The sequence below is a fragment of the Rhinoderma darwinii genome (assembly GCF_050947455.1).
Source record: "Rhinoderma darwinii isolate aRhiDar2 chromosome 1 unlocalized genomic scaffold, aRhiDar2.hap1 SUPER_1_unloc_11, whole genome shotgun sequence".
Classification (NCBI taxonomy): domain Eukaryota; kingdom Metazoa; phylum Chordata; class Amphibia; order Anura; family Rhinodermatidae; genus Rhinoderma; species Rhinoderma darwinii.
In genome coordinates, this window is record NW_027461647.1 from 1 (window position 1) to 27091 (window position 27091).

General features: G+C 42.7%; 70 pseudogenes; all 70 read right to left on the minus strand.

The window, feature by feature from the left end:
- Positions 1 to 97: 97 nt before the first annotated feature.
- On the minus strand, positions 98 to 216 carry LOC142667886 (5S ribosomal RNA; annotated as a pseudogene).
- Positions 217 to 655: 439 nt separating this feature from the next.
- LOC142667778 (5S ribosomal RNA) lies at positions 656 to 774 on the minus strand (annotated as a pseudogene).
- A 67-nt stretch (positions 775 to 841) lies between these two features.
- On the minus strand, positions 842 to 960 carry LOC142667905 (5S ribosomal RNA; annotated as a pseudogene).
- Positions 961 to 1027: 67 nt separating this feature from the next.
- Positions 1028 to 1146, minus strand: LOC142667966 (5S ribosomal RNA; annotated as a pseudogene).
- Positions 1147 to 1213: 67 nt separating this feature from the next.
- On the minus strand, positions 1214 to 1332 carry LOC142667972 (5S ribosomal RNA; annotated as a pseudogene).
- Positions 1333 to 1399: 67 nt separating this feature from the next.
- Positions 1400 to 1518, minus strand: LOC142667739 (5S ribosomal RNA; annotated as a pseudogene).
- A 253-nt stretch (positions 1519 to 1771) lies between these two features.
- LOC142668918 (5S ribosomal RNA) lies at positions 1772 to 1890 on the minus strand (annotated as a pseudogene).
- Positions 1891 to 1957: 67 nt separating this feature from the next.
- LOC142668377 (5S ribosomal RNA) lies at positions 1958 to 2076 on the minus strand (annotated as a pseudogene).
- A 67-nt stretch (positions 2077 to 2143) lies between these two features.
- Positions 2144 to 2262, minus strand: LOC142668074 (5S ribosomal RNA; annotated as a pseudogene).
- Positions 2263 to 2328: 66 nt separating this feature from the next.
- Positions 2329 to 2447, minus strand: LOC142668414 (5S ribosomal RNA; annotated as a pseudogene).
- Positions 2448 to 2514: 67 nt separating this feature from the next.
- LOC142668963 (5S ribosomal RNA) lies at positions 2515 to 2633 on the minus strand (annotated as a pseudogene).
- A 253-nt stretch (positions 2634 to 2886) lies between these two features.
- Positions 2887 to 3005, minus strand: LOC142668685 (5S ribosomal RNA; annotated as a pseudogene).
- Positions 3006 to 3071: 66 nt separating this feature from the next.
- Positions 3072 to 3190, minus strand: LOC142668490 (5S ribosomal RNA; annotated as a pseudogene).
- A 67-nt stretch (positions 3191 to 3257) lies between these two features.
- Positions 3258 to 3376, minus strand: LOC142668229 (5S ribosomal RNA; annotated as a pseudogene).
- Positions 3377 to 3443: 67 nt separating this feature from the next.
- On the minus strand, positions 3444 to 3562 carry LOC142668742 (5S ribosomal RNA; annotated as a pseudogene).
- A 67-nt stretch (positions 3563 to 3629) lies between these two features.
- On the minus strand, positions 3630 to 3748 carry LOC142668687 (5S ribosomal RNA; annotated as a pseudogene).
- A 67-nt stretch (positions 3749 to 3815) lies between these two features.
- On the minus strand, positions 3816 to 3934 carry LOC142668115 (5S ribosomal RNA; annotated as a pseudogene).
- Positions 3935 to 4001: 67 nt separating this feature from the next.
- LOC142668880 (5S ribosomal RNA) lies at positions 4002 to 4120 on the minus strand (annotated as a pseudogene).
- A 67-nt stretch (positions 4121 to 4187) lies between these two features.
- Positions 4188 to 4305, minus strand: LOC142668520 (5S ribosomal RNA; annotated as a pseudogene).
- A 67-nt stretch (positions 4306 to 4372) lies between these two features.
- Positions 4373 to 4491, minus strand: LOC142668032 (5S ribosomal RNA; annotated as a pseudogene).
- Positions 4492 to 4558: 67 nt separating this feature from the next.
- On the minus strand, positions 4559 to 4677 carry LOC142668441 (5S ribosomal RNA; annotated as a pseudogene).
- Positions 4678 to 4744: 67 nt separating this feature from the next.
- LOC142668337 (5S ribosomal RNA) lies at positions 4745 to 4863 on the minus strand (annotated as a pseudogene).
- A 67-nt stretch (positions 4864 to 4930) lies between these two features.
- Positions 4931 to 5049, minus strand: LOC142668486 (5S ribosomal RNA; annotated as a pseudogene).
- Positions 5050 to 5116: 67 nt separating this feature from the next.
- On the minus strand, positions 5117 to 5235 carry LOC142668549 (5S ribosomal RNA; annotated as a pseudogene).
- A 66-nt stretch (positions 5236 to 5301) lies between these two features.
- Positions 5302 to 5420, minus strand: LOC142668405 (5S ribosomal RNA; annotated as a pseudogene).
- Positions 5421 to 5859: 439 nt separating this feature from the next.
- Positions 5860 to 5978, minus strand: LOC142668964 (5S ribosomal RNA; annotated as a pseudogene).
- Positions 5979 to 6045: 67 nt separating this feature from the next.
- Positions 6046 to 6164, minus strand: LOC142667790 (5S ribosomal RNA; annotated as a pseudogene).
- Positions 6165 to 6231: 67 nt separating this feature from the next.
- LOC142669007 (5S ribosomal RNA) lies at positions 6232 to 6350 on the minus strand (annotated as a pseudogene).
- A 67-nt stretch (positions 6351 to 6417) lies between these two features.
- Positions 6418 to 6536, minus strand: LOC142668273 (5S ribosomal RNA; annotated as a pseudogene).
- A 253-nt stretch (positions 6537 to 6789) lies between these two features.
- Positions 6790 to 6908, minus strand: LOC142668155 (5S ribosomal RNA; annotated as a pseudogene).
- A 67-nt stretch (positions 6909 to 6975) lies between these two features.
- Positions 6976 to 7094, minus strand: LOC142668202 (5S ribosomal RNA; annotated as a pseudogene).
- A 253-nt stretch (positions 7095 to 7347) lies between these two features.
- LOC142668009 (5S ribosomal RNA) lies at positions 7348 to 7466 on the minus strand (annotated as a pseudogene).
- A 67-nt stretch (positions 7467 to 7533) lies between these two features.
- LOC142668263 (5S ribosomal RNA) lies at positions 7534 to 7652 on the minus strand (annotated as a pseudogene).
- Positions 7653 to 7719: 67 nt separating this feature from the next.
- On the minus strand, positions 7720 to 7838 carry LOC142668068 (5S ribosomal RNA; annotated as a pseudogene).
- A 4450-nt stretch (positions 7839 to 12288) lies between these two features.
- LOC142668836 (5S ribosomal RNA) lies at positions 12289 to 12407 on the minus strand (annotated as a pseudogene).
- A 67-nt stretch (positions 12408 to 12474) lies between these two features.
- On the minus strand, positions 12475 to 12593 carry LOC142667996 (5S ribosomal RNA; annotated as a pseudogene).
- A 67-nt stretch (positions 12594 to 12660) lies between these two features.
- LOC142668972 (5S ribosomal RNA) lies at positions 12661 to 12779 on the minus strand (annotated as a pseudogene).
- Positions 12780 to 12846: 67 nt separating this feature from the next.
- LOC142668944 (5S ribosomal RNA) lies at positions 12847 to 12965 on the minus strand (annotated as a pseudogene).
- A 67-nt stretch (positions 12966 to 13032) lies between these two features.
- LOC142667802 (5S ribosomal RNA) lies at positions 13033 to 13151 on the minus strand (annotated as a pseudogene).
- Positions 13152 to 13218: 67 nt separating this feature from the next.
- LOC142668081 (5S ribosomal RNA) lies at positions 13219 to 13337 on the minus strand (annotated as a pseudogene).
- Positions 13338 to 13404: 67 nt separating this feature from the next.
- Positions 13405 to 13523, minus strand: LOC142668072 (5S ribosomal RNA; annotated as a pseudogene).
- A 67-nt stretch (positions 13524 to 13590) lies between these two features.
- On the minus strand, positions 13591 to 13709 carry LOC142668332 (5S ribosomal RNA; annotated as a pseudogene).
- A 67-nt stretch (positions 13710 to 13776) lies between these two features.
- Positions 13777 to 13895, minus strand: LOC142667730 (5S ribosomal RNA; annotated as a pseudogene).
- Positions 13896 to 13961: 66 nt separating this feature from the next.
- On the minus strand, positions 13962 to 14080 carry LOC142667854 (5S ribosomal RNA; annotated as a pseudogene).
- A 67-nt stretch (positions 14081 to 14147) lies between these two features.
- On the minus strand, positions 14148 to 14266 carry LOC142668973 (5S ribosomal RNA; annotated as a pseudogene).
- A 67-nt stretch (positions 14267 to 14333) lies between these two features.
- On the minus strand, positions 14334 to 14452 carry LOC142668427 (5S ribosomal RNA; annotated as a pseudogene).
- Positions 14453 to 14519: 67 nt separating this feature from the next.
- LOC142668331 (5S ribosomal RNA) lies at positions 14520 to 14638 on the minus strand (annotated as a pseudogene).
- Positions 14639 to 14705: 67 nt separating this feature from the next.
- On the minus strand, positions 14706 to 14824 carry LOC142668450 (5S ribosomal RNA; annotated as a pseudogene).
- Positions 14825 to 14888: 64 nt separating this feature from the next.
- LOC142668127 (5S ribosomal RNA) lies at positions 14889 to 15007 on the minus strand (annotated as a pseudogene).
- Positions 15008 to 15074: 67 nt separating this feature from the next.
- LOC142668030 (5S ribosomal RNA) lies at positions 15075 to 15193 on the minus strand (annotated as a pseudogene).
- Positions 15194 to 15260: 67 nt separating this feature from the next.
- LOC142667839 (5S ribosomal RNA) lies at positions 15261 to 15379 on the minus strand (annotated as a pseudogene).
- A 67-nt stretch (positions 15380 to 15446) lies between these two features.
- LOC142668214 (5S ribosomal RNA) lies at positions 15447 to 15565 on the minus strand (annotated as a pseudogene).
- Positions 15566 to 15632: 67 nt separating this feature from the next.
- Positions 15633 to 15751, minus strand: LOC142668199 (5S ribosomal RNA; annotated as a pseudogene).
- A 67-nt stretch (positions 15752 to 15818) lies between these two features.
- On the minus strand, positions 15819 to 15937 carry LOC142668713 (5S ribosomal RNA; annotated as a pseudogene).
- A 67-nt stretch (positions 15938 to 16004) lies between these two features.
- On the minus strand, positions 16005 to 16123 carry LOC142668881 (5S ribosomal RNA; annotated as a pseudogene).
- Positions 16124 to 23808: 7685 nt separating this feature from the next.
- On the minus strand, positions 23809 to 23927 carry LOC142668793 (5S ribosomal RNA; annotated as a pseudogene).
- A 253-nt stretch (positions 23928 to 24180) lies between these two features.
- LOC142668935 (5S ribosomal RNA) lies at positions 24181 to 24299 on the minus strand (annotated as a pseudogene).
- A 253-nt stretch (positions 24300 to 24552) lies between these two features.
- On the minus strand, positions 24553 to 24671 carry LOC142667812 (5S ribosomal RNA; annotated as a pseudogene).
- A 67-nt stretch (positions 24672 to 24738) lies between these two features.
- LOC142668896 (5S ribosomal RNA) lies at positions 24739 to 24857 on the minus strand (annotated as a pseudogene).
- Positions 24858 to 24924: 67 nt separating this feature from the next.
- Positions 24925 to 25043, minus strand: LOC142668093 (5S ribosomal RNA; annotated as a pseudogene).
- Positions 25044 to 25110: 67 nt separating this feature from the next.
- LOC142668913 (5S ribosomal RNA) lies at positions 25111 to 25229 on the minus strand (annotated as a pseudogene).
- Positions 25230 to 25296: 67 nt separating this feature from the next.
- Positions 25297 to 25415, minus strand: LOC142667814 (5S ribosomal RNA; annotated as a pseudogene).
- Positions 25416 to 25668: 253 nt separating this feature from the next.
- On the minus strand, positions 25669 to 25787 carry LOC142668801 (5S ribosomal RNA; annotated as a pseudogene).
- A 67-nt stretch (positions 25788 to 25854) lies between these two features.
- Positions 25855 to 25973, minus strand: LOC142668231 (5S ribosomal RNA; annotated as a pseudogene).
- Positions 25974 to 26040: 67 nt separating this feature from the next.
- Positions 26041 to 26159, minus strand: LOC142668156 (5S ribosomal RNA; annotated as a pseudogene).
- Positions 26160 to 26226: 67 nt separating this feature from the next.
- Positions 26227 to 26345, minus strand: LOC142668096 (5S ribosomal RNA; annotated as a pseudogene).
- A 67-nt stretch (positions 26346 to 26412) lies between these two features.
- On the minus strand, positions 26413 to 26531 carry LOC142667952 (5S ribosomal RNA; annotated as a pseudogene).
- A 67-nt stretch (positions 26532 to 26598) lies between these two features.
- LOC142668105 (5S ribosomal RNA) lies at positions 26599 to 26717 on the minus strand (annotated as a pseudogene).
- Positions 26718 to 26784: 67 nt separating this feature from the next.
- Positions 26785 to 26903, minus strand: LOC142667825 (5S ribosomal RNA; annotated as a pseudogene).
- A 67-nt stretch (positions 26904 to 26970) lies between these two features.
- Positions 26971 to 27089, minus strand: LOC142668077 (5S ribosomal RNA; annotated as a pseudogene).
- Between the last annotated feature and the right edge of the window lie 2 nt (positions 27090 to 27091).

The window sequence follows — 27091 nt, forward strand, 5'->3', positions numbered from 1 at the left end:
AGGCACATTCAGCTTAGAATGGCCATTGACATTAAATGCTTTAATCCATAGTCCTTTTTAATCGATTGTGAAACAAAATCTAAACGACATAATAAAAAGTCAACCGCACCACGGATTCCCAGCCAGTCTCCCACACTGGTACTAGCGAGGCCTTAAGCTGTGTAACTTCTGCGATCTGACGAGAGCAGGCACATTTAGCTTAGAATGGCCATTGACATTAAAAGCCTTAATCCATAGTCCTATTTAATCTATTGTGAAACAAAATCGAAACAACATAATAAAAAGTCAACCACACCACGGATTCCCAGACAGTCTCCCACACTGGAACTAGCGAGGCCTTAGGCTGTGTAACTTCTGCGATCTGACGAGAGAAGGGGCATTCAGCTTAGAATGGCCATTGAAATTAAATGCTTTAATCCATAGTCCTTTTTAATCGATTGTGAAACAAAATCTAAACGACATAATAAAAAGTCAACCGCACCACGGATTCCCAGACAGTCTCCCACACTAGTACTAGCGAGGCGTTAAGCTATGTAACTTCTGCGATTTGACGAGAGCAGGCACACTCAGCTTAGAATGGCCATTGACTTTAAAAGCCTTAATCCATAGTCCTATTTAATCTATTGTGAAACAAAATCTAAACAACATAATAAAAAGTCAACCGCACCACGGATTCCCAGACAGTCTCCCACACTCGTACTAGCGAGGCCTTAAGCTGTGTAACTTCTGCGATCTGACGAGAGCAGGGACATTCAGCTTAGAATGGCCATTGACATCAAATTCTTTAATCCATAGTCCTTTTTAATCGATTGTGAAACAAAATCTAAACGACATAATAAAAAGTCAACTGCACCACGGATTCCCAGACAGTCTCCCACACTGGTACTAGCGAGGCCTTAAGCTCTGTAACTTCTGCGATCTGACGAGAGCAGGCACATTCAGCTTAGAATGGCCATTGACATTAAAAGCCTTAATCCATAGTCCTTTTTAATCGATTGTGAAACAAAATCTAAACGACATAATAAAAATTCAACCGCACCACGGATTCCCAGACAGTCTCCCACACTGGTACTAGTGAGGCCTTAAGCTGTGTAACTTCTGCGATCTGACGAGAGCAGGGACATTCAGCTTAGAATGGCCATTGACATTAAATGCTTTAATCCATAGTCCTTTTTAATCGATTGTGAAACAAAATCGAAACAACATAATAAAAAGTCAACCGCTCCACGGATTCCCAGACAGTCTCCCACACTGGTACTAGCGAGGCCTTAGGCTGTGTAACTTCTGCGATCTGACGAGAGCAGGGGCATTCAGCTTAGAATGGCCATTGACATTAAATGCTTTAATCCATAGTCCTTTTTAATCGATTGTGAAACAAAATCTAAACGACATAATAAAAAGTCAACCGCACCACGAATTCCCAGACAGTCTCCCACACTGGTACTAGCGAGGGCTTAAGCTGTGTAACTTCTGCGATCTGACGAGAGCAGGCACATTCAGCTTAGAATGGCCATTGACATTAAATGCTTTAATCCATAGTCATTTTTAATCGATTGTGAAACAAAATCTAAACGACATAATAAAAAGTCAACTGCACCACGGATTCCCAGACAGTCTCCCACACTGGTACTAGCGAGGCCTTAAGCTGTGTAATTTCTGCGTTTTGACAAGAGCAGGCACATTCAGTTTAGAACGACCATTGACTTTAAATGCTTTAATCCATAGTCCTATTTAATCTATTGTGAAACAAAATCTAAACAACATAATAAAAAGTCAAGTGCACCACGGATTCCCAGACAGTCTCCCACACTGGTACTAGCGAGGCCTTAAGCTGTGTAACTTCTGCGTTCTGACGAGAGCAGGCACATTCAGCTTAGAATGGCCATTGACGTTAAATGCTTTAATCCATAGTCCTTTTTAATCGATTGTGAAACAAAATCTAAACGACATAATAAAAAGTAAACCGCACCACGGATTCCCAGACAGTCTCCCACACTGGTACTAGCAAGGCCTTAAGCTGTGTAACTTCTGCGATCTGACGAGAGCCGGCACATTCAGCTTAGAATGGCCATTGACATTAAAAGCCTTAATCCATAGTCCTATTTAATCTATTGTGAAACAAAATCTAAACAACATAATAAAAAGTCAACCGCACCACGGATTCCCAGACAGTCTCCCACACTCGTACAAGCGAGGCCTTAAGCTGTGTAACTTCTGCGATCTGACGAGAGCAGGGACATTCAGCTTAGAATGGCCATTGACATTAAATGCTTTAATCCATAGTCCTTTTTAATCGATTGTGAAACAAAATCTAAACGACATAATAAAATTCAACTGCACCACGTATTCCCAGACAGTCTCCCACACTGGTACTAGCGAGGCATTAAGCTGTGTAACTTCTGCGTTCTGACGAGAGCAGGCACATTCAGCTTAGAATTGCCATTGACGTTAAATGTTTTAATCCATAGTCCTATTTAATCTATTGTGAAACAAAATCTAAACGACATAATAAAAAGTCAACCGCACCACGGATTCCCAGACAGTCTCCCACACTGGTACTAGCGAGGCCTTAAGCTGTGTAACTTCTGCAATCTGACGAGAGCAGGCACATTCAGCTTAGAATGGCCATTGACGTTAAATGCTTTAATCCATAGTCCTATTTAATCTATTGTGAAACAAAATCTAAACGACATAATAAAAAGGCCACCGCACCACGGATTCCCAGACAGTCTCCCACACTGGTACTAGCGAGGCGTTAAGCTGTGTAACTTCTGCGATCTAACGAGAGCAGGCACATTCAGCTTAGAATGGCCATTGACATTAAATGCTTTAATCCATAGTCCTTTTTAATCGATTGTGAAACAAAATCTAAACGACATAATAAAAAGTCAACCGCACCACGAATTCCCAGACAGTCTCCCACACTGGTACTAGCGAGGCCTTAAGCTGTGTAACTTCTGCGATCTGACGAGAGCAGGGACATTCAGCTTAGAATGGCCATTGACATTAAAGCCTTAATCCATAGTCCTATTTAATCTACTGTGAAACAAAATCTAAATAACATAATAAAAAGTCAACCACACCACGGATTCCCAGACAGTCTCCCACACTTGTACTAGCGAGGCCTTAAGCTGTGTAACTTCTGCGATCTGACGAGAGTAGGCACATTCAGCTTAGAATGGCCATTGACGTTAAGTGCTTTAATCCATAGTCCTATTTAATCTATTGTGAAACAAAATCTAAACGACATAATAAAAAGTCAGCCGCACCACGGATTCCCAGACAGTCTCCCACACTGGTACTAGCGAGGCCTTAAGCTGTGTAACTTCTGTGATCTGACGAGAGCAGGCACATTCAGCTTAGAATGGCCATTGACATTAAATGCTTTAATCCATAGTCCTTTTTAATCGATTGTGAAACAAAATCTAAACGACATAATAAAAAGTCAACCGCACCACGGATTCCCAGACAGTCTCCCACACTGGTACTAGCGAGGCCTTAAGCTGTGTAATTTCTGCGTTCTGACGAGAGCAGGCACATTCAGCTTAGAATGGCCATTGACGTTAAATGCTTTAATCCATAGTCCTATTTAATCTATTGTGAAACAAAATCTAAACGACATAATAAAAAGTCAACCGCACCACGGATTCCCAAACAGTCTCCCACACTGGTACTAGCGAGGCCTTAAGCTGTGTAACTTCTGCGATCTGACGAGAGCAGGCACATTCAGCTTAGAATGGCCATTGACATTAAATGCTTTAATCCATAGTCCTTTTTAATCGATTGTGAAACAAAATCTAAACGACATAATAAAAAGGCAAGCGCACCACAGATTCCCAGACAGTCTCCCACACTGGTACTAGCGAGGCCTTAAGCTGTGTAACTTCTGCGTTCTGACGAGAGCAGGCACATTCAGCTTAGAATGGCCATTGACGTTAAATGCTTTAATCCATAGTCCTTTTTAATCGATTGTGAAACAAAATCGAAACAACATAATAAAAAGTCAACCGCACCACGGATTCCCAGACAGTCTCCCACACTGGTACTAGCGAGGCCTTAGGCTGTGTAACTTCTGCGATCTGACGAGAGCAGGGGCATTCAGCTTAGAATGGCCATTGACATTAAATGCTTTAATCCATAGTCCTTTTTAATCGATTGTGAAACAAAATCTAAACGACATAATAAAAATTCAACGCACCACGGATTCCCAGACAGTCTCCCACACTGGTACTAGCGAGGCCTTAAGCTGTGTAACTTCTGCGATCTAACGAGAGCAGGCACACTCAGCTTAGAATGGCCATTGACATTAAAAGCCTTAATCCATAGTCCTATTTAATCTATTGTGAAACAAAATCTAAACAACATAATAAAAAGTCAACCGCACCACGGATTCCCAGACAGTCTCCCACACTCGTACTAGCAAGGCCTTAAGCTGTGTAACTTCTGCGATCTGACGAGAGCAGGGACATTCAGCTTAGAATGGCCATTGACGTTAAATGCTTTAATCCATAGTCCTATTTAATCTATTGTGAAACAAAATCTAAACGACATAATAAAAAGGCAACCGCACCACGGATTCCCAGACAGTCTCCCACACTCATACTAGCGAGGCCTTAAGCTGTGTAACTTCTGCGATCTAACGAGAGCAGGCACATTCAGCTTAGAATGGCCATTGACATTAAATGCTTTAATCCATAGTCCTTTTTAATCGATTGTGAAACAAAATCTAAACGACATAATAAAAATTCAACCGCACCACGTATTCCCAGACAGTCTCCCACACTGGTACTAGCGAGGTCTTAAGCTGTGTAACTTCTGCGATCTGACGAGAGCAGGAACATTTAGCTTAGAATGGCCATTGACATTAAAAGCCTTAATCCATAGTCCTATTTAATCTATTGTGAAACAAAATCTAAACAACATAATAAAAAGTCAACCGCACCACGGATTCCCAGACAGTCTCCCACACTCGTACAATCGAGGCCTTAAGCTGTGTAACTTCTGCGATCTGACGAGAGCAGTGACATTCAGCTTAGAATGGCCATTGACATTAAATGCTTTAATCCATAGTCCTTTTTAATCGATTGTGAAACAAAATCTAAACGACATAATAAAAATTCAACCGCACCACGTATTCCCAGACAGTCTCCCACACTGGTACTAGCGAGGCATTAAGCTGTGTAACTTCTGCGATCTGACGAGAGCAGGGACATTCAGCTTAGAATGGCCATTAACATTACAGCCTTAATCCATAGTCCTATTTAATCTACTGTGAAACAAAATCTAAACAACATAATAAAAAGTCAACCACACCACGGATTCCCAGACAGTCTCCCACACTGGTACTAGCGAGGCCTTAAGCTGTGTAACTTCTGCGATCTGACGAGAGGAGGCACATTCAGCTTAGAATGGCCATTGACGTTAAATGCTTTAATCCATAGTCCTATTTAATCTATTATGAAACAAAATCTAAACGACATAATAAAAATTCAACCGCACCACGGGTTCCCAGATATTCTCCCACACTGGTACTAGCGAGGCCTTAAGCTGTGTAACTTCTGCGATCTGACGAGAGAAGGCACATTCAGCTTAGAATGGCCATTGACATTAAATGCTTTAATCCATAGTCCTATTTAATCTATTGTGAAACAAAATATAAACGACATAATAAAAATTCAACCGCACCACGGATTCCCAAACAGTCTCCCACTCTGTTACTAGCGAGGCCTTAAGCTGTGTAACTTCTGCAATCTAACGAGAGCAGGCACATTCAGCTTAGAATGGCCATTGACATTAAAAACTTTAATCCATAGTCCTTTTTAATCGATTGTGAAACAAAATCTAAACGACATAATAAAAAGTCAACCGCACCACGGATTCCCAGACAGTCTCCCACACTGGTACTAGCGAGGCCTTAAGCTGTGTAACTTCTGCAATCTGACGAGAGCAGGCACATTCAGCTTAGAATGGCCATTGACGTTAAATGCTTTAATCCATAGTCCTATTTAATCTATTGTGAAACAAAATCTAAACGACATAATAAAAAGTCAACCGCACCACGGATTCCCAGACAGTCTCCCACACTGGTACTAGCGAGGCCTTAAGCTGTGTAACTTCTGCGATCTGACGAGCGCAGGCACATTCAGCTTAGAATGGCCATTGACGTTAAATGCTTTAATCCATAGTCCTATTTAATCTATTGTGAAACAAAATCTAAACGACATAATAAAAAGGCAACCGCACCACGGATTCCCAGACAGTCTCCCACACTGGTACTAGCGAGGCCTTAAGCTGTGTAACTTCTGCGATCTGACGAGAGCAGGGACATTCAGCTTAGAATGGCCATTGACATTAAATGCTTTAATCCATAGTCCTTTTTAATCGATTGTGAAACAAAATCTAAACGACATAATAAAAAGTCAACCGCACCACGGATTCCCAGCCAGTCTCCCACACTGGTACTAGCGAGGCCTTAAGCTGTGTAACTTCTGCGATCTGACGAGCGCAGGCAGATTCAGCTTAGAATGGCCATTGACGTTAAATGCTTTAATCCATAGTCCTATTTAATCTATTGTGAAACAAAATCTAAACGACATAATAAAAATTCAGCCGCACCACGGATTCCCAGACAGTCTCCCACACTGGTACTAGCGAGGCCTTAAGCTGTGTAACTTCTGTGATTTGACGAGCTCAGGCACATTCAGCTTAGAATGGCCATTGACGTTAAATGCTTTAATCCATAGTCCTATTTAATCTATTGTGAAACAAAATCTAAACGACATAATAAAAAGTCAACCGCACCACGGATTCCCAGACAGTCTCCCACACTGGTACTAGCGAGGCGTTAAGCTGTGTAACTTCTGCGATCTAACGAGAGCAGGCACATTCAGCTTAGAATGGCCATTGACATTAAATGCTTTAATCCATAGTCCTTTTTAATCGATTGTGAAACAAAATCTAAACGACATAATAAAAAGTCAACCGCACCACGGATTCCCAGACAGTCTCCCACACTGGTACTAGCGAGGCCTTAAGCTGTGTAACTTCTGCGATCTGACAAGAGCAGGCACATTCAGCTTAGAATGGCCATTTACATTATAAGCCTTAATCCATAGTCCTATTTAATCTATTGTGAAACAAAATCTAAACAACATAATAAAAAGGCAGCCGCACCACGGATTCCCAGACAGTCTCCCACACTCGTACTAGCGAGGCCTTAAGTTGTGTAACTTCTGCGATCTGACGAGAGCAGGGACATTCACCTTAGAATGGCCATTGACATTAAATGCTTTAATCCATAGTCCTTTTTAATCGATTGTGAAACAAAATCTAAACGACATAATAAAAATGCAACCGCACCACGGATTCCCAGACAGTCTCCCACACTGGTACTAGCGAGGCCTTAAGCTGTGTAACTTCTGCGATCTGACGAGAGCAGGCACATTCAGCTTAGAATGGCCATTGACGTTAAATGCTTTAATCCATAGTCCTATTTAATCTATTGTGAAACAAAATCTAAATGACATAATAAAAAGTCAACCGCACCACGGATTCCCAGACAGTCTCCCACACTGGTACTAGCGAGGCGTTAAGCTGTGTAATTTCTGCGTTCTGACGAGAGCAGGCACATTCAGCTTAGAATGGCCATTTACTTTAAACGCTTTAATCCATAGTCCTATTTAATCTATTGTGAAACAAAATCTAAACGACATAATAAAAAGTCAACCGCACCACGGATTCCCAGACAGTCTCCCACACTGGTACTAGCGAGGCCTTAAGCTGTGTAACTTCTGCGATCTGACGAGAGCAGGCACATTCAGCTTAGAATGGCCATTGACATTAACCCCTTCCCGCTCCTTGACGTACTATTACGTCATGGCAGCTGTATCGTTCGCGCTCCATGCCGTAATAGTACGTCTCGGGAGTAACGGCCGTTTCGGCCGTCCTCCCGACACATACAGGAGCTGTGACGCTGCTGTCTTGTTCAGCAGCTGTCACAGCTCCTACAGCGGGGACCGATCGCTGTGTCCCCGCTGATTAACCCCTTAAAAGCCGCGTTCTATAGAGATCGCGGCTTTTTAGGGGTTAAGCTGCCATCGCCGGCCTGCTACGCGATAGCGGCCGGCGATGGTGACTATGGCAACCGGACACCAAACAATGGCGTCCGGCTATGCCATAGACGGAAGCCTAGTGGGTCCTGACAACGTCAGGACCCACTATGCTTGCTGTCAGTGAGTAGCTGACAGTTCTAATACACTGCACTACGCATGTAGTGCAGTGTATTAGAATAGCGATCAGGGCCTCCTGCCCTCATGTCCCCTAGTGGGACAAAGTAATAAAGTAAAAAAAAAGTTAAAAAAAGATGTGTAAAAATAAGAAAATAAAAGTTTTAAAAGTAATAAAAGTAAAAGTCCCACTTTTTCCCTTATCAGGCCTTTATTATTAATAAAAATATATAAACAAACAAATAAAATATACATAATTGGTATCGCCGCGTCCGTAACGGCCTGAACTACAAAATTATTTTGTTATTTATCCCGCACGGTGAACGCCGTAAAAAAAAATATTAATAAACCGTACCACAATCACAATTGTTTGGTCACTTCACCTCCCAAAAAATGGAATAAAAAGAGATCAAAAAGTCGCATGTACCTAAAAATGGTACTGATGGAAAATACAGTTCGTTACGCAAAAAATAAGTCCTCGCACGGCTTTATTGATTGAAAAATAAAAACGTTATGGCTCTTAGAATAAGGTAACACAAAAAGTGAATGATTGTTTACAAAACGTATTTTATTGTGCAAACGCCATAAGACATAAAAAAAAACTATAAACATCTGGTATCGCCGTGATCGTATCGCCCCGCAGAATAAAGTTAATATATCATTTATAGCGCACGGTGAACGCTGTAAAAAAAAAAGTATACAAAAACAATAGTAGAATTGCTGTTTATTAGTCACCACGCCACCTAAAAATGGAATAAAAACTGATCAAAAAGCCGCATGCACCCCAAGAAAACTACAATGGATTCCTCAAGGGGTCTAGTTTCCAAATTGGGGTCACTTTTGGGGGGTTTCCAATGTTTTGGCACCACAAGACCTCTTCAAACCGGACATGGTGCCTAATAAAAAAGAGGGCTCAAAATCCGCTAGGTGCTCCTTTGCTTCGGAGGCCGGTGCTTCAGTCCATTACCGCCCGAGGGCAACATGTGGGATATTTCTCTAAACTGCAGAATCTGGGCAATAAGTATTGAGTTGCGTTTCTCTGATAAATCCTTTTGTGTTATAAAAAAAATTGTATAAAAAGAGTAAATTTCACCTCTACTTTGCTCTAAATTTCTGTGAAACACCTAAAGGGTTCATAAACTTTCTAAATGCTGTTGTGAATACTTTGAGGGGTCTAGTTTCTAAAATGGGGTGTTTGATAGGGGTTTCTAATATATGGGCCCCTCAAAGCAACTTCAGAAATGAACTGGAACCTAAAAAAATAAATAAATGAGGCAATACTTCGCTTCTTACATTATACTGATAATGAGCCGTGCCCACTCCGAGATGACCCCAGTTTTGACCGTTTGTATAAACGGAGACCCCTATTAGACCGTTCCAGTGCCCGGTTTTCCCAAGCATACACCCCCGAGAAGTGTTTTTCTATTGATGAGTCCCTGGTACATTTTAAAGGGAGGGTTCAATTCCGCGAGTACCTGCCGGGTAAGAGGGCAAGGTATGGCGTGAAGATGTATAAGCTGCGAGAGTGCATCAGGGTATACCTACAGGTTTAGGATATATGAAGGAAAGGCCACCCCCAAACCAGACTGCATCCTGGACTACAATAGGTACATGGGAGGGATGGACTTGTCAAATCAAGTCCTGAAGCCCTACAGCGCCATGCGGTGTGGTATAAGAAGCTGGCCGGGCACATCATACAGATGGCTTTGTACAATGCGTATGTGCTACGTCGATGTGCAGGCCAGAGGGGAACTTTCCTGGAATTTCAAGATCTAATCTTTAGGGACCAGGAAGGGGGGGCACCCAGTACTTCTGGAAGCGAGGCCACACGCATCGTACCAGGGCAACACTTTCCAGGAGAAGGTCCCCAAACCGGTGGAAAGGGAAAGAGTCAAAAGAGGTGCAGAGTCTGCTATAAGAGGGGGATAAGGAAGAACACAATATACCAATGTGACACGTGTCCCGAAAAACCAGGGCTCTGTATAAAAGATTGTTTTAAAATGTATCATACATCCCTTGATTTTTAATTTACCCTGATGCACTCCGCACAGCTTACCCCCCTCATCTTTCCCTTCTGAGCCCTGCCGTATGCCCAGGCAGCTGATAGCAGCCACATGTAGGGTATTGTCGTACCCAGGAGAACCCACATTACAATTTAAGGGGTGTATATCTCCGGTGGCGCATGCTGGGCACACTATATTGGACACTGAAATGGCATATACATATATAAAATTGCAAATCTCACACTGCACCATCTGCTGCGCATTATCTTTTACACAGTACCTGTGGGGTCAAAATGCTCACTACACCTCTAGATGAATGTCTTAAGAGGTGTAGTTTTTAAAATGGGGTCACTTCTCGGGGGTTTCAACTGTACTGGTACCTCAGGGGCTTCTGCACACATGACTTAGCACCAGAAAAGCTCCAGTAGGCCAAATGGTGGTCCTTTCCTTCTGAGCCCTCCCATGGGCCCAAAGGGCAGTTTATCACCACAAATGGGGTATTGCCGCACTAAGGACAAATTGGGCAACAAAATGGGGTATGTTGTTCCTTGTGAAAATAAGAAATTTTGATCAAAAATGACATCCTATTGGAAAAAATATCATTTTTTTCATTTCACAGCCCAATTCAAATAGGTGCTGTGAAAAAACTGTGCGGTCAAAATGATAACAAAAACCATAAATGAATTCCTTGAGGGGTGTAGTTTCCAAAATGGGGTCACTTCTGGTGGGTTTCCATTGCTTTGATACCTCTGGGGCTCTGCAAATGCGACATGGCACCCGAAAACCAATCCAGCAAAATCTGGACTCCAACAAACACATAGCGCTCCTTTCCTTCTGAGCCCTCCCATGGGCCCAAACGGCAGTTTATCACCACAAATGGGGGATTGCCGCACTAAGGACAAATTGGGCAACAAAATGGGGTATGTTGTTCCTTGTGAAAATAAGAAATTTTGATCAAAAATGACATCATATTGGAAAAAATATCATTTTTTTCATTTCACAGCCCAATTCAAATAGGTGCTGTGAAAAAACTGTGCGGTCAAAATGATAACAAAAACCATAAATGAATTCCTTGAGGGGTGTAATTTCCAAAATGGGGTCACTTCTGGTGGGTTTCCATTGTTTTGATACCTCAACGCCTCTTCAAACCTGGCATGCTGCCTAAAATATATTCTAATAAAAAAGAGGCCTCAAAATGCACTAGGTGCTTCTTTGCTTCTAGGGCTTGTGTTTTAGTCCACGAGCGCAATAGGGCCACATGTGGGACATTTCTAAAAACTGCAGAATCTGGACAATACATATTTAGTAGTGTTTCTCTGGTAAAACCTTCTCTGTTACTAAAAAAAAATTGAATAAAATTGAAATTCAGCAGAAAAAATGAAATTTGCAAATTTCATTTCCACTTTGCTTTAATTCCTGTGAAATGCCTGAAGGGTTAAAAAACTTTCTATATGCTGTTTTGAATACTTTGAGGGGTCTAGTTTTTAAAATGGGGTGTTTTATGGGGGTTTCTAATACATAGGCCCCTCAAATCCACTTCAGAACTGAACTGGCACCTTCAAAAAAAGGCTTTTGAAATTTTCTTAAGAATATGAGAAATTGCTGTTTATGTTCTAAACCTTGTAACGTCCAAGAAAAATAAAATAATGTTCAAAAAACGATGCCAATCTAAAGTAGACATATGGGAAATGTGAACTAGTAACTATTTTGGGTGGTATAACCGTCTGTTTTTCAAGCAGATGCATTTAAATTCTGAAAAATGCTATTTTTTGTAAATTTTCTCTAAATTTTGCAATTTTTCACAAATAAAGACTGAATATATCGACCAAATTTTACCACGAACATGAAGCCCAAAGTGTCACGAGAAAACAATCTCAGAATCGCTTGGATAGGTTTAAGCATTCCGACGTTATTACCACATAAAGTGAAATATGTCAGATTTGAAAAATGGGCTCTGAGCCTTAAGGCCCAAACTAGGCTGCGTCCTTAAGGGGTTAAATGCTTTAATCCATAGTCCTTTTTAATCGATTGTGAAACAAAATCTAAACGACATAATAAGAAGTCAACCGCACCACGGATTCCCAGACAGTCTCCCACACTGGTACTAGCGAGGCCTTAAGCTGTGTAACTTCTGCGATCTGACGAGAGCAGGCACACTCAGCTTAGAATGGCCATTGACATTAAAAGCCTTAATCCATAGTCCTATTTAATCTATTGTGAAACAAAATCTAAACAACATAATAAAAAGTCAACCGCACCACGGATTCCCAGACAGTCTCCCACACTGGTACTAGCGATGCCTTAAGCTGTGTAACTTCTGCGATCTGACGAGAGCAGGGACATTCAGCTTAGAATGGCCATTGACAATAAATGCTTTAATCCATAGTCCTTTTTAATCGATTGTGAAACAAAATCTAAACGACATAATAAAAATTCAACCGCACCACGGATTCCCAGACAGTCTCCCACACTGGTACTAGCGAGGCCTTAAGCTGTGTAACTTCTGCGATCTGACGAGAGCAGGCACATTCAGCTTAGAATGGCCATTGACATTAAATGCTTTAATCCATAGTCCTTTTTAATCGATTGTGAAACAAAATCTAAACGACATAATAAAAAGTCAACCACACCACGGATTCCCAGACAGTCTCCCACAGTGGTACTAGCGAGGCCTTAAGCTGTGTAACTTCTGCGATCTGACGAGAGCAGGCACATTCAGCTTAGAATGGCCATTGACATTAAATGCTTTAATCCATAGTCCTTTTTAATCGATTGTGAAACAAAATCTAAACGACATAATAAAAAGTCAACCACACCACGGATTCCCAGACAGTCTCCCAGACTGGTACTAGCGAGGCCTTAAGCTGTGTAACTTCTGCGATCTGACGAGAGCAGGGACATTCAGCTTAGAATGGCCATTGACATTAAATGCTTTAATCCATAGTCCTTTTTAATCGATTGTGAAACAAAATCTAAACGACATAATAAAAAGTCAACCGCACCACGGATTCCCAGACAGTCTCCCACACTGGTACTAGCGAGGCCTTAAGCTGTGTAACTTCTGCGATCTGACGAGAGCAGGCACATTCAGCTTAGAATGGCCATTGACATTAAAAGCCTTAATCCATAGTCCTATTTAATCTATTGTGAAACAAAATCTAAACAACATAATAAGAAGTCAACCGCACCACGGATTCCCAGACAGTCTCCCACACTCGTACTAGCGAGGCCTTAAGTTGTGTAACTTCTGCGATCTGACGAGAGCAGGCACATTCAGCTTAGAATGGCCATTGACATTAAATGCTTTAATCCATAGTCCTTTTTAATCGATTGTGAAACAAAATCTAAACGACATAATAAAAATTCAACCGCACCACGGATTCCCAGACAGTCTCCCACACTGGTACGAGCGAGGCCTTAAGCTGTGTAACTTCTGCGTTCTGACGAGAGCAGGCACATTCAGCTTAGAATGGCCATTGCCGTTAAATGCTTTAATCCATAGTCCTATTTAATCTATTGTGAAACAAAATCTAAACGACATAATAAAAAGTCAACCGCACCACGGATTCCCAGACAGTCTCCCACACTGGTACTAGCGAGGCCTTAAGCTGTGTAACTTCTGCGATCTGACGAAAGCAGGGACATTCAGCTTAGAATGGCCATTGACACTAAATGCTTTAATCCATAGTCCTTTTAATCGATTGTGAAACAAAATCTAAACGACATGATAAAAAGTCAACCGCGCCACGGATTCCCAGACAGTCTCCCACACTGGTACTAGCGAGGCCTTAGGCTGTGTAACTTCTGCGATCTGACGAGAGCAGGGGCATTCAGCTTAGAATGGCCATTGACATTAAATGCTTTAATCCATAGTCCTTTTTAATCGATTGTGAAACAAAATCTAAACGACATAATAAAAATTCAACCGCACCACGGATTCCCAGACAGTCTCCCACACTGGTACTAGCGAGGCCTTAAGCTGTGTAACTTCTGCGATCTGACGAGAGCAGGCACATTCAGCTTAGAATGGCCATTGACGGTAAATGCTTTAATCCATAGTCCTATTTAATCTATTGTGAAACAAAATCTAAACGACATAATAAGAAGTCAACCGCACCACGGATTCCCAGACAGTCTCCCACACTGGTACTAGCGAGGCGTTAAGCTATGTAATTTCTGCGATCTAACGAGAGCAGGCACATTCAGCTTAGAATGGCCATTGACATTAAATGCTTTAATCCATAGTCCTTTTTAATCGATTGTGAAACAAAATCTAAACGACATAATAAGAAGTCAACCGCACCACGGATTCACAGACAGTCTCCCACACTGGTACTAGCGAGGCCTTAAGCTGTGTATCTTCTGCGATCTGACGAGAGCAGGCACACTCAGCTTAGAATGGCCATTGACATTAAAAGCCTTAATCTATAGTCCTATTTAATCTATTGTGAAACAAAATCTAAACAACATAATAAAAAGTCAACCGCACCACGGATTCCCAGACAGTCTCCCACACTGGTACTAGCGAGGCGTTAAGCTGTGTAACTTCTGCGACCTAACGAGAGCAGGCACATTCAGCTTAGAATGGCCATTGACATTAAATGCTTTAATCCATAGTCCTTTTTAATCGATTGTGAAACAAAATCTAAACGACATAAATAGTAAACCGCACCACGGATTCCCAGACAGTCTCCCACACTGGTATTAGCGAGGCCTTAAGCTGTGTAACTTCTGCGATCTGACGAGAGCAGGCACATTCAGCTTAGAATGGCCATTGACATTAAATGCTTTAATCCATAGTCCTATTTAATCTATTGTGAAACAAAATCTAAACGACATAATAAAAAGTCAACCGCATCACGGATTCCCAGACAGTCTCCCACACTGGTACTAGCGAGGCCTTAAGCTGTGTAACTTCTGCGATCTGACGAGAGCAGGGACATTCAGCTTAGAATGGCCATTGACACTAAATGCTTTAATCCATAGTCCTTTTTAATCGATTGTGAAACAAAATCTAAACGACATGATAAATAGTCAACCGCACCACGGATTCCCAGACAGTCTCCCACACTGGTACTAGCGAGGCCTTAGGCTGTGTAACTTCTGCGATCTGACGAGAGCAGGGACATTCAGCTTAGAATGGCCATTGACATTAAGTGCTTTAATCCATAGTCCTTTTTAATCGATTGTGAAACAAAATCTAAACGACATAATAAAAATTCAACCACACCACGGATTCCCAGACAGTCTCCCACACTGGTACTAGCGAGGCCTTAAACTGTGTAACTTCTGCGATCTGACGAGAGCAGGCACATTCAGCTTAGAATGGCCATTGACGTTAAATGCTTTAATCCATAGTCCTATTTAATCTATTGTGAAACAAAATCTAAACGACATAATAAAAAGTCAACCGCACCATGGATTCCCAGACAGTCTCCCACACTGGTACTAGCGAGGCCTTAAGCTGTGTAACTTCTGCGATCTGACGAGAGCAGGCACATTCAGCTTAGAATGGCCATTGCCATTAAATGCTTTAATCCATAGTCCTTTTTAATCGATTGTGAAACAAAATCTAAACGACATAATAAAAAGTCAACCGCACCACGGATTCCCAGACAGTCTCCCACACTGGTACTAGTGAGGCCTTAAGCTGTGTAACTTCTGCGATCTGACGAGAGCAGGGACATTCAGCTTAGAATGGCAATTGACATCAAATGCTTTAATCCATAGTCCTTTTTAATCGATTGTGAAACAAAATCGAAACAACATAATAAAAAGTCAACCGCACCACGGATTCCCAGACAGTCTCCCACACTGGTACTAGCGAGGCCTTAGGCTGTGTAACTTCTGCGATCTGACGAGAGCAGGGGCATTCAGCTTAGAATGGCCATTGACATTAAATGCTTTAATCCATAGTCCTTTTTAATCGATTGTGAAACAAAATCTAAACGACATAATAAAAATTCAACCGCACCACAGATTCCCAGACAGTCTCCCACACTGGTACTAGCGAGGCCTTAACCCCTTAAGGACGCAGCCTAGTTTGGGCCTTAAGGCTCAGAGCCCATTTTTCAAATCTGACATATTTCACTTTATGTGGTAATAACGTCGGAATGCTTAAACCTATCCAAGCGATTCTGAGATTGTTTTCTCGTGACACTTTGGGCTTCATGTTCGTGGTAAAATTTGGTCGATATATTCAGTGTTTATTGGTGAAAAATTGCAAAATTTAGAGAAAATTTTGAAAAAATTGCATTTTTCAGAATTTAAATGCATCTGCTTGTAAAACAGACGGTTATACCACCCAAAATAGTTACTAGTTCACATTTCCCATATGTCTACTTTAGATTGGCATCGTTTTTTTAACATTCTTTTATTTTTCTTGGACGTTACAAGGCTTAGAACATAAACAGCAATTTCTCATATTTTTAAGAAAATTTCAAAAGCCTTTTTTTTAAGGTACCTCTTGAGTTCTGAAGTGGCTTTGAGGGGCCTATGTATTAGAAACCCCCATAAAACACCCCATTTTAAAAACTAGACCCCTCAAAGTATTCAAAACAGCATTTAGAAAGTTTTTTAACCCTTCAGGCATTTCACAGGAATTAAAGCAATGTGGAGGTGAAATTTGCAAATTTCATTTTTCTTGCTGAATTTCAATATTATTCCATTTTTTTCTGTAACACAGAAGATTTTACCAGAGAAATACTACTAAATATGTATTGTCCAGATTCTGCAGTTTTTAGAAATGTCCCACATGTGGCTCTAGTGCGCTCGTGGAATAAAACACAAGCCTCAGAAACAAAGGAGCACCTAGTGCATTTTGAGGCCTCTTTTTTATTAGAATATATTTTAGGCAGCATGCCAGGTTTGAAGAGGTGTTGAGGTATGAAAGCAATGGAAACCCACCAGAAGTGACCCCATTTTGGAAACTAGACCCCTCAAGGAATTCATTTATGGTTGTTGTTATCATTTTGACCACACCGTTTTTTCACAGCACCTATTTGAATTGGGCTGTGAAATTAAAAAAATGATATTTTTTCCATTAAGATGTAATTTTTGTTCAAAATTTCTTATTTTCACAAGGAATAAAACACCCCATTTTGTTGCCCAATTTGTCCTTAGTGCGGCAATACCCCATTTGTGGTGATAAACTGCCGTTTGGGCCCATGGGAGGACTCAGAAGGAAAGGAGCGCTATGTGTTTGTTGGAGTCCAGATTTTGCTGGATTGGTTTTCGGGTTCCATGTCGCATTTGCAGAGCCCCAGAGGTATGAAAGCAATGGAAACCCACCAGAAGTGACCCCATTTTGGAAACTAGACCCCTCAAGGAATTCATTTATGGTTGTTGTTATCATTTTGACCACACCGTTTTTTCACAGCACCTATTTGAATTGGGCTGTGAATTAAAAAAATGATATTTTTTTCCATTAAGATGTAATTTTTGTTCAAAATTTCTTATTTTCACAAGGAATAAAACACCCCATTTTGTTGCCCAATTTGTCCTGAGTGCGGCAATACCCCATTTGTGGTGATAAACTGATGTTTGGGCCCATGGCAGGACTCAGAAGGAAAGGACCACCATTTGGCCTACTGGAGCTTTTCTTGTGCTAAGTCATGTAGGCAGAAGCCCCTGAGGTACCAGTACAGTTAAAACCCCCGAGAAGTGACCCCATTTTAAAAACTACACCCCTTAAGACATTCATCTAGTGGTGTAGTGAGCATTTTGACCCCACAGTTATTGTGTAAAAGGTAATGCGCAGCAGATGGTGCAAAGTGAGATTTGCAATTTCCTATGCATATATGCCATTTCAGTGTCTGATATATTGTGCCCAGCATGTGCCACTGGAGACATACACCCCATAAATTGTAATGTGGGTTCTCCCGGGTACGGCAATACCCTACATGTGGCTGTTATTAGCTGACTGGGCACACGACAGGGCTCAGAAGGGAAGGACCACCATTTAGCCTACTGGAGCTTTTCTGGTGCTAAGTCATGTAGGCAGAACCCCTGAGGTACCAGTACAGTTGAAACCCCCGAGAAGTGACCCCATTTTAAAAACTACACCCCTTAAGACATTCATCTAGTGGTGTAGTGAGCATTTTGACCCCACAGTTATTGTGTAAAAGGTAATGCGCAGCAGATGGTGCAAAGTGAGATTTGCAATTTCCTATGCATATATGCCATTTCAGTGTCTGATATATTGTGCCCAGCATGTGCCACTGGAGACATACACCCCATAAATTGTAATGTGGGTTCTCCCGGGTACGGCAATACCCTACATGTGGCTGTTATTAGCTGCCTGGGCACACGACAGGGCTCAGAAGGGAAGGACCACCATTTAGCCTACTGGAGCTTTTCTGGTGCTAAGTCATGTAGGCAGAACCCCTGAGGTACCAGTACAGTTGAAACCCCCAAGAAGTGACCCCATTTTAAAAACTACACCCCTTAAGACATTCATCTAGTGGTGTAGTGAGCATTTTGACCCCACAGTTATTGTGTAAAAGGTAATGCGCAGCAGATGGTGCAAAGTGAGATTTGCAATTTCCTATGCATATATGCCATTTCAGTGTCTGATATATTGTGCCCAGCATGTGCCACTGGAGACATACACCCCATAAATTGTAATGTGGGTTCTCCCGGGTACGGCAATACCCTACATGTGGCTGTTATTAGCTGCCTGGGCACACGACAGGGCTCAGAAGGGAAGGACCACCATTTAGCCTACTGGAGCTTTTCTGGTGCTAAGTCATGTAGGCAGAACCCCTGAGGTACCAGTACAGTTGAAACCCCCAAGAAGTGACCCCATTTTAAAAACTACACCCCTTAAGACATTCATCTAGTGGTGTAGTGAGCATTTTGACCCCACAGTTATTGTGTAAAAGGTAATGCGCAGCAGATGGTGCAAAGTGAGATTTGCAATTTCCTATGCATATATGCCATTTCAGTGTCTGATATATTGTGCCCAGCATGTGCCACTGGAGACATACACCCCATAAATTGTAATGTGGGTTCTCCCGGGTACGGCAATACCCTACATGTGGCTGTTATTAGCTGCCTGGGCACACGACAGGGCTCAGAAGGGAAGGACCACCATTTAGCCTACTGGAGCTTTTCTGGTGCTAAGTCATGTAGGCAGAACCCCTGAGGTACCAGTACAGTTGAAACCCCCGAGAAGTGACCCCATTTTAAAAACTACACCCCTTAAGACATTCATCTAGTGGTGTAGTGAGCATTTTGACCCCACAGTTATTGTGTAAAAGGTAATGCGCAGCAGATGGTGCAAAGTGAGATTTGCAATTTCCTATGCATATATGCCATTTCAGTGTCTGATATATTGTGCCCAGCATGTGCCACTGGAGACATACACCCCATAAATTGTAATGTGGGTTCTCCCGGGTACGGCAATACCCTACATGTGGCTGTTATTAGCTGCCTGGGCACACGACAGGGCTCAGAAGGGAAGGACCACCATTTAGCCTACTGGAGCTTTTCTGGTGCTAAGTCATGTAGGCAGAACCCCTGAGGTACCAGTACAGTTGAAACCCCCGAGAAGTGAACCCATTTTAAAAACTACACCCCTTAAGACATTCATCTAGAGTGTAGTGAGCATTTTGACCCAACAGTTATTGTGTAAAAGGTAATGCGCAGTAGATGGTGCAAAGTGAGATTTGCAATTTCCTATGCATATATGCCATTTCAGTGTCTGATATATTGTGCCCAGCATGTGCCACTGGAGACATACACCCCATAAATTGTAATGTGGGTTCTCCCGGGTACGGCAATACCCTACATGTGGCTGTTATTAGCTGCCTGGGCACACGACAGGGCTCAGAAGGGAAGGACCACCATTTAGCCTACTGGAGCTTTTCTGGTGCTAAGTCATGTAGGCAGAACCCCTGAGGTACCAGTACAGTTGAAACCCCCGAGAAGTGAACCCATTTTAAAAACTACACCCCTTAAGACATTCATCTAGAGTGTAGTGAGCATTTTGACCCAACAGTTATTGTGTAAAAGGTAATGCGCAGTAGATGGTGCAAAGTGAGATTTGCAATTTCCTATACATATATGCCATTTCAGTGTCCGATATATTGTGCCCAGCATGTGCCACCGGAGACATACACCCCATAAATTGTAATGTGGGTTCTCCCGGGTACGGCAATACCCTACATGTGGCTGTTATTTGCTGCTTGGGCACATGGCAGGGCTCAAAAGGGAAAGATGAGGGGGATAAGCTGTGCGGAGTGCATCAGGGTAAATTAAAAATCAAGGGATGTATGGTAAATTTTAAAACAATCTTTCATACAGAGCCCTGGTTTTTCGGGACACGTGTCGCATTGGTATGTTGTGTCCTTCCTTATCCCCCTCTTATAGCACACTTTGCACCTCTTTTGACTTTTTCCCTTCTTGCCAGTTTGGGGAACTTCTCCTGGAAAGTGTTGCCCTGGTACGATGCGTGTGGCCTCGCTTCCAGAAGTACTGGGTGCCCCTCCTTCCTGGTCGCCAAAAATTAGGTTCTTTATAACCACCTCTTGAAATTCCAGGAAAGTTCCCCTCTGGCCTGCACATCGACGTAGCACGTACGCATTGTACAATGCCATCTGTATGATGTGCACGGCCAGCTTCTTATACCACACCCTCGATTTCCGCGTAGCGCTGTAGGGCTTCAGGACTTGATCTGACAAGTCCACCCCTCCCATGTACCTATTGTAGTCCAGGATGCAATCTGGTTTGGGGGTCTCTGTACTGGTACCTCGTACAGGTACATGGGTACTGGTGTGGCCATGTATTGTTGTCAATACAAGGACATCTCTCTTGTCCTTGTACTTGACACACAATATGTTGCTACTAGAATGTGCCCTGCTCTCACCCCTTCTGAGTGTTTGCCCAAGCAGTGTTTTAGGGAGGCCTCTAAGATTTTTTCTAGCAGTGCCGCATGCCGCAGTCCTTCTGGAAGCGAGGCACTTGAAGAGCGGGACGCTGGTATAAAAATTATCCAGGTAGAGGTGGTAACCCTGGTCCAGCAGTGGGTGCACCAAATCCCACACAATTTTTGCGTTAATTCCCAGTAAGGGGGGGCATTCTGGGGGCTGAATACTGCTGTCCTTCCCTTCATATATCCTGAATTTATATGTATACCCTGATGCACTCTCGCACAGCTTATACAACTTCACGCCATACCTTGCCCTCTTACTTGGCAGGTATTGGCGGAATTGAAGCCTCCCTTTAAAATGTACCAGGGACTCATCAATGGAAATACACTTCTCGGGGGTGTATGCTTGGGCAAACCGGGCACTGAAATGGTCTAATAGGGGTCTCAGTTTATATAAACGGTCAAAACTGGGGTCATCTCGGGGTGGGCACTGCTCATTATCGGCATAATGTAGGAAGCGAAGTATTGCCTCATAACGCATCCTGGACATGGCCATACGGTACATCGGGGTGTGGTATAGGATGTCCGTGCTCCAGTAGGTCCTAATGGATGGCTTTTTTAGAAGCCCCATGTTCAAGAGCAGTCCCCAGAACTTGCCCAACTCTGCTGCGTTTACAGGAGTCCACCTCTGGGATTGGGCATAAAATGAGTTGGGGTTCTTGGTGATATACTGTTGGGCATATAAATTAGTCTGGGTGACCATTAGCTCTATAAAGTTATCAGTGAAGAAGAACTTGAAAAAGTCCATCTCACTGAACCCTGCCGTGTTAAATTTGATGCCTGGGCTGCCCGTGTACTCAGGGATTTGGGGTTCATAATGGTCTGGTGTGGGCGTCCAAATGGGGTCACTTCGCTCAGGGGTATCACTTGTTGTGGGGTCACTTCTCTCAGGGATTTCTACTATGGTGGTGGTCCTGGGGCGTCTCCTAGGGGGTCCCTCCTCTTCATCGCTGGATGAGGAGGTAGACAAATAAAATAGTGTATCGCCATCCGACGAGTCTGTGTCGGAGGCCAGAAATGCATACGCCTCTTCAGCAGTAAATGTCCGTTGGGACATGCTTGTTGTGCGAAGACAAAATTTATATACTGCAAAAAAATAAATCCCTAACTGGGAGCAATAGGATAGCACAACTAGCACAAATGTGTGTTTTGTTTTTAGAGAGCAAGTGGACTTCCCTGACACTAAAGCTAACTAGGGCGAGGGTTCCTAACACTAAACCTAACTAAATTTTATGTGGACTTCCCTAACGCTAAACCTAACTACGGCGACGATTCCCTGACACTAAACCTATCTAGATTATTTCAAGCTTCCCTGACACTAAACCTAACTACGGTGACGGGTGCCTGACACTAAACCTATCTAATTATTCCGAGCTTCCCTGACGCTAAACCTAACTACGGTGATGGATCCCTAACGCTAAGCCTATCTACGGTGACCGATTCCTGACGCTAAATTCCCTGACACTATACCTAACTACGCTTTTTGACGGTTCCCTGACACTAACTAACCCTAATACTAAACTAACCAGTTAAATTTTCAAAATTGGCTAAACTAACTATTTTTTTTTGTTTCTTTTTTTTCTTTTTATATTTTTTTTTTTGTTTTATGTTTTATATAGAAAAAAATGAAAAAAAAATCCCCAGGGACCAAGAAATGTGGTCCTGAAGACTGAAAAGTGGTCAGTGATAGGAGATCACTGACCAAAAAACGTGGGTAGAACTCAAAGAGGAAGGGAACAGGAGTGGGTAGTGGATGGGGTGGTGGGAAGCAAAAAAAACGTTGTTTTAGAAACTTTTTTTCACTTCTTTTCTCTCTGACTCTCTGCTCACAACCGATCTCAACGCCTCGCTAACTCCAACAGGGCGTTCAGGGCGGTTGCAGCAGGATGTGAGGTCAGAGAGAGGAAGTGACGAGAATGATCGCTGCTATTGGCTAGTTACTCACTGACTAGCCAATAGCGGCGATCGGCGAGGCGGGACCATAGTAAATGGTCCCGGCCCATTATGCTGTGATAGCATGCTGTCAGAAACAGCAGCTATCACAGCTCAGGAACGCCGGGCTCGAGCACTGCTGTGCTGAATGAGACCGATCGCTGCTATTGGCTAGTTACTCACTGACTAGCCAATAGCGGCGATCGGCGAGGCGGGACCATAGTAAATGGTCCCGTCCCATTATGCCGTGATAGCCTGCTGTCAGAAACAGCAGCTATCACAGCGCATGAACGCGCCGGGCGCGCGCACCGCTGTTCTAACTGCAAGACGTACTATTACGGCATGGAGCGCGAACGATAGAGCTGCCATGACGTAATAGTACGTCAAGGAGCGGGAAGGGGCTAAGCTGTGTAACTTCTGCGATCTGACGAGAGCAGGCACATTCAGCTTAGAATGGCCATTGACGGTAAATGCTTTAATCCATAGTCCTATTTAATCTATTGTGAAACAAAATCTAAACGACATAATAAAAAGTCAACCGCACCACGGATTCCCAGACAGTCTCCCACACTGGTACTAGCGAGGCGTTAAGCTATGTAATTTCTGCGATCTAACGAGAGAAGGCACACTCAGCTTAGAATGGCCATTGACATTAAAAGCCTTAATCCATAGTCCTATTTAATCTATTGTGAAACAAAATCTAAACAACATAATAAAAAGTCAACCGCACCACGGATTCCCAGACAGTCTCCCACACTGGTACTAGCGAGGCCTTAAGCTGTGTAACTTCTGCAATCTGACGAGAGCAGGTACATTCAGCTTAGAATGGCCATTGACGTTAAATGCTTTAATTCATAGTCCTATTTAATCTATTGTGAAACAAAATCTAAACGACATAATAAAAAGTCAACCGCACCATGGATTCCCAGACAGTCTCCCACACTGGTACTAGCGAGGCGTTAAGCTGTGTAACTTCTGCGATCTAACGAGAGCAGGCACATTCAGCTTAGAATGGCCATTGACATTAAATGCTTTAATCCATAGTCCTTTTTAATCGATTGTGAAACAAAATCTAAACGACATAATAAAAAGTAAACCGCACCACGGATTCCCAGACAGTCTCCCACACTGGTACTAGCGAGGCCTTAAGCTGTGTAACTTCTGCGATCTGACGAGAGCAGGCACATTCAGCTTAGAATGGCCATTGACGTTAAATGCTTTAATCCATAGTCCTATTTAATCTATTGTGAAACAAAATCTAAACGACATAATAAAAAGTCAACCGCATCACGGATTGCCAGACAGTCTCCCACACTGGTACTAGCGAGGCGTTAAGCTATGTAACTTCTGCGATCTAACGAGAGCAGGCACATTCAGCTTAGAATGGGCATTGACATTAAATGCTTTAATCCATAGTCCTTTTTAATCGATTGTGAAACAAAATCTAAACGACATAATAAAAAGTCAACCGCACCACGGATTCACAGACAGTCTCCCACACTGGTACTAGCGAGGCCTTAAGCTGTGTAACTTCTGCGATCTGACGAGAGCAGGGACATTCAGCTTAGAATGGCCATTGACATTAAAAGCCTTAATCCATAGTCCTATTTAATCTATTGTGAAACAAAATCTAAACAACATAATAAAAAGTCAAGCGCACCACGGATTCCCAGACAGTCTCCCACACTGGTACTAGCGAGGCCTTAAGCTGTGTAACTTCTGCGTTCTGACGAGAGCAGGCACATTCAGCTTAGAATGGCCATTGACATTACATGCTTTAATCCATAGTCCTATTTAATCTATTGTGAAACAAAATCTAAACGACATAATAAAAAGTCAACCGCACCACGGATTCCCAGACAGTCTCCCACACTGGTACTAGCGAGGCCTTAAGCTGTGTAACTTCTGCGATCTGACGAGAGCAGGCACATTCAGCTTAGAATGGCCATTGACATTAAATGCTTTAATCCATAGTCCTTTTTAATCGATTGTGAAACAAAATCGAAACAACATAATCAAAAGTCAACTGCACCACGGATTCCCAGACAGTCTCCCACACTGGTACTAGCGAGGCCTTAGGCTGTGTAACTTCTGCGATCTGACGAGAGCAGGGGCATTCAGCTTAGAATGGCCATTGACATTAAATGCTTTAATCCATAGTCCTTTTTAATCGATTGTGACACAAAATCTAAACGACATAATAAAAATTCAACCGCACCACGGATTCCCAGACAGTCTCCCACAGTGGTACTAGCGAGGCCTTAAGCTGTGTAACTTCTGCGATCTGACGAGAGCAGGCACATTCAGCTTAGAATGGCCATTGACGGTAAATGCTTTAATCCATAGTCCTATTTAATCTATTGTGAAACAAAATCTAAACGACATAATAAAAAGTCAACCGCACCACGGATTCCCAGACAGTCTCCCACACTGGTACTAGCGAGGCGTTAAGCTATGTAACTTCTGCGATCTAACGAGAGAAGGCACACTCAGCTTAGAATGGCCATTGACATTAAAAGCCTTAATCCATAGTCCTATTTAATCTATTGTGAAACAAAATCTAAAAGACATAATAAAAAGTCAACCGCACCACGGATTCCCAGACAGTCTCCCACACTGGTACTAGCAAGGCCTTAAGCTGTGTAACTTCTGCGATCTGATGAGAGCAGGGACATTCAGCTTAGAATGGCCATTGACATTAAATTCTTTAATCCATAGTCCTTTTTAATCGATTGTGAAACAAAATCTAAACGACATAATAAAAAGTCAAGTGCACCACGGATTCCCAGACAGTCTCCCACACTGGTACTAGCGAGGCCTTAAGCTGTGTAACTTCTGCAATCTGACGAGAGCAGGCACATTCAGCTTAGAATGGCCATTGACGTTAAATGCTTTAATCCATAGTCCTATTTAATCTATTGTGAAACAAAATCTAAACGACATAATAAAAAGTCAACCGCACCACGGATTCCCAGACAGTCTCCCACACTGGTACTAGCGAGGCGTTAAGCTGTGTAACTTCTGCGATCTAACGAGAGCAGGCACATTCAGCTTAGAATGGCCATTGACATTAAATGCTTTAATCCATAGTCCTTTTTAATCGATTGTGAAACAAAATCTAAACGACATAATAAAAAGTAAACCGCACCACGGATTCCCAGACAGTCTCCCACACTGGTACTAGCGAGGCCTTAAGGTGTGTAACTTCTGCGATCTGACGAGAGCAGGCACATTCAGCTTAGAATGGCCATTGACATTAAAAGCCTTAATCCATAGTCCTATTTAATCTATTGTGAAACAAAATCTAAACAACATAATAAAAAGTCAACCGCACCACGGATTCCCAGACAGTCTCCCACACTCGTACAAGCGAGGCCTTAAGCTGTGTAACTTCTGCGATCTGACGAGAGCAGGCACATTCAGCTTAGAATGGCCATTGACGTTAAATGCTTTAATCCATAGTCCTATTTAACCTATTGTGAAACAAAATCTAGACGACATAATAAGAAGTCAACCGCACCACGGATTCCCAGACAGTCTCCCACACTGGTACTAGCGAGGCCTTAAGCTGTGTAACTTCTGCGATCTGACGAGAGCAGGCACATTCAGCTTAGAATGGCCATTGACATTAAATGCTTTAATCCATAGTCCTTTTTAATCGATTGTGAAACAAAATCTAAACGACATAATAAAAAGTCAACCGCACCACGGATTCCCAGACAGTCTCCCACACTGGTACTAGCGAGGCCTTAAGCTGTATAACATCTGCGATCTGACGAGAGCAGGGACATTCAGCTTAGAATGGCCATTGACATTAAATGCTTTAATCCATAGTCCTTTTTAATCGATTGTGAAACAAAATCTAAACGACATAATAAAAAGTCAACCGCACCACGGATTCCCAGACAGTCTCCCACACTGGTACTAGCAAGGCTTTAAGCTGTGTAACTTCTGCGATCTGACGAGAGCAGGCACATTCAGCTTAGAATGGCCATTGACGT